The sequence below is a fragment of the Halichondria panicea genome, chromosome 4 (assembly GCF_963675165.1).
Source record: "Halichondria panicea chromosome 4, odHalPani1.1, whole genome shotgun sequence".
Lineage (NCBI taxonomy): Eukaryota > Metazoa > Porifera > Demospongiae > Suberitida > Halichondriidae > Halichondria > Halichondria panicea.
In genome coordinates this window covers 7,773,051-7,776,336 of record NC_087380.1, presented here as the reverse complement: position 1 = coordinate 7,776,336, position 3,286 = coordinate 7,773,051, and the positions used below count along the sequence as shown (strand labels likewise).

Genomic DNA, 3,286 nt, shown 5'->3' with positions numbered 1-3,286 from the left:
TGTAGTTAAGTAAGGACTTTTTTGTCTTTGAGAGTTTCAATGAAATTTTGTCAGGATGATAAAGAAGCTACATGCTGAACAAATGTGTAGGTCATATGACAGTGTAACTACCTTTAATTGAAAATCCGGAATGCATACAAGTGCAGCCACACCCCCAAATTTTTTTAGGAAAAAGATCTTCATTTTATCTTTCTTGTGGTGCCAAAAAATGCTGGCATTTTTAGTATTACGCATATATAATAAGGGGGCTTTAAATAGAAAAAAACAACAGTTTCCCAGATTTATGCGTGCCTGCAAACGCTGCACAAATTTTACACCCAAAACAAGAAAGATAAAATGAAATTCTTCTTACAAAAAAAATTTGGGGGTGTGGCTGCACTTGTATGCATTCCGTCAAGGTCATATGACCTACAAATTTGTTTAGCATGTAGCTAGACTACAAAATTTTATTGATTCATATGAATTCATATGAAAGATATGAAAGATATTATATTGGGCATGCCCTGAGTGGTCGATGTATGCTTCTAGTGTTGACTTACGTAGTTCATTCGTCTGTAGCTGTCGGTGTGTTCTGGTTGTGGTATATCATCAGAAGGTCTTTTGTCGGACTTGTTAGTTGCGTGGGTGTATATAAAGTCGTTGAAGTTTCGTAGTAATTGTACGGTGGTGTCGGGGCGAAGGAGAGAGTAAATTGTGTTCTTCCGGAGTGATTGTGAACTGTTAAGGTGGCAGTGGTAATTGGCTGAAGGGGAAAAAATGGTGGTTCTGTTTGGTTTGAGGGTGGTTGTGATTCTTGTGTTTTTCGTTTTGCCCGTGCTTGTGTAGTGTCAGTTTCAGTTTCTTTCTACATTCTGGTAAACAGCAGTTGTGGAAGAATTGGTTGTCAGTGGGATGTTTTTCCGTTTGTGTGATGATGCGTGTTGCGTGTTGCGTGTTGGGTTGACAGTGTTGTGTTTGTCTAAGAATGTAAAGAAAAGTTGTTGGTACTGTACGAGTGGTCTTTGCCTTGCTGGCTTTATTAAATATTATCGGTCTTGGGGATGGTCTTGTGTGTTTGCATATAATTATTGTTGGGATTCGATGATGCCATGTGCAACCATTGTCCTCTCAACCACAACATACACATTGCCAAGTAGGGGTATTCGCTGGGATCAGTTGAAATAGCAGCTTTGGCATTAGAGTCAATCTGTACATGAACGTAAGCAAGGTTACAGCTGTGTATATGAACGTTATGCTTGCATTATAAGGCAAAAAACAAAATCACAACAATAGGGTAAAATCGCACTGTAAAGATTATAGATTATAAATACTATGCGGTAGGCCATAGAGTTGGCAGTTACGTTATAATTGTGCCATGGCTGCTCACCGAGATACGTTTAATGAAACATACTTTCGACGTTTTCCGGTTGGCCAGAAGATACGAGAGTTGCTCCAGTGTATGGGCTGCTTCCAGTGATTCCCTACTACCTAATAATTATGGTGTAAACATTAATGCCACACATTAATTTTGTCCTAATTCAGCACAGGTTAATGCACCACTTGTAAAATTAACATGCTACTGAATCTTCTATGTCTGAAACAATAGAAGCCCGTTCAAATATTAGCTATAATGATCGCTGCTAAAAAAATTGCACGAGGCGAAGATGTGTATATACAAATGCAACAAACTAGTTATAGCACCCAAACTATGTAACACCACCACTTTTCTTACCTTCAAAACTGCTGATTTCTGCTTGTCTAACAGAGTTGACAGTGTCCCGGAATTTATGCTCTCGTAAGCTCTTGCACTCCCCCAGCCATCTCACTAAAAAGGTTTTTGCACACCGATCGTAAATACCCTCGGGATCTGTCTCGGGAAGCTCACTTTAAATAATCCAAGTGAACTCTCGTTTTATCTGTTGCAGCGAAGCATAAGCTACAATTCATGTGTGTAATCCACAACAATAATCCACAACAATAATATGCTTACGTGTATCATTCGTTTCAATTGGGGAAACTGGGCCAAGATTTCTGTAAGTGCAGGACTTGTTTACCGTCTTCTGCCTGTATACGAGGATTCCTTTTTGGTAGGCTTGTCTTTTTTGAGTACAATGTCCAGAAGCTTCACATATTCTTCATACTCAATGTCCCTCAATTCCTCATCACCATCACCATCACGATGAGTATCATTTGTCTTTCTTTTCTTCGTAGGGGGCTGTGTGGGCTGTGTAGCTGTGGGATCCTATAGAAAGAACGATTATGTTGAAACAACCAGCATTATTATTATTATACCTGGTCACCATGTTTCGGTACCCTCCGCTTAACGACTGTCTCAGCTGTGTTTTCCATGTTCCCTAAAAATTCATGTATATGGACAATGAAGTTCACCCGCTGACAGTATGAAGAAGACGTTAGGCAAGTAACAATACACAAATGAACAATACACAAATAAATAGCTGTAGTGCAGATTACTTACCATGTAGTTGTATCAACACATTTTGCTACGCATGCGCGCGAGTCTAGAGACTTCAAATTTTTACAAAAACAAGGTGGAAGCTATTACTTGCACCTACATTGCAACCGTACAGCAGGCACACATAGATCTATCTCACTTGCGCATGCGTATATACCGAGGCATAAAAACTGCATATCAACTTACTATTCCATTTCCATTGGGGTCTGCGGGGACAGGATACTGCTTAACAAGCAATTTGCACACTTCTGTGTACTCGTATGAGTTTGGTTGGTCACAAATTGCCCACCCCAAGACGTCTTTTTCTCGATTTGTTGTTGTGTCACATAGAAAATTTTTCCGGCAAGACAAATTTGTGTGGGAACCAGGAACTGCTACCCAATGGTTTGGTTGAGTAAGGGGGTTGATGGCTGTATATATATATACAATGTACAATGGTAAGCACTGGTATATAGATGCGCTAACGGCTTTATGGCTGATAGCTATAAATATAACGTTCGATTGAGTGGGCTGCTTCCACCAGCACAGCTGGACCGAGGATTCTACCTGACCCGGTTCTCACAGAACGAAGAAAGAAGAAAGGTCTGGCAGTACTGAGGGGTATTACATCATAAAAAAATAAAGTGTGAGGTTAGTCCGCCCCAGACTCGCGCGACTGGGCGCCCACCCAGCCTCATAGTATGATTGACAACAACATGAGAGATGCTCAGATGTAGCAGAAACCTGTAGTCTCGAATTCCAGCCGGTGTCGAGTTCCAGACCCTAATCCTAACCAATCCTAACCCTAACCGTTATTAGACCATGCAGCTTGGCCGGAATAGCGACCTTGTTTAA

General features: G+C 40.7%; 1 long non-coding RNA gene across 1 annotated transcript; it reads right to left on the bottom strand.

Annotated features, from left to right (window-relative positions):
• Window positions 1–505: 505 nt before the first annotated feature.
• LOC135335557 (uncharacterized) lies at window positions 506–3,047 on the bottom strand. The gene is made up of 6 exons (XR_010394532.1): window positions 2,639–3,047; window positions 2,272–2,333; window positions 1,970–2,221; window positions 1,712–1,895; window positions 1,367–1,467; window positions 506–1,186 (listed from the first exon to the last, which is right to left on the bottom strand). It is a non-coding gene; the product is annotated as an uncharacterized LOC135335557 (long non-coding RNA).
• Between the last annotated feature and the right edge of the window lie 239 nt (window positions 3,048–3,286).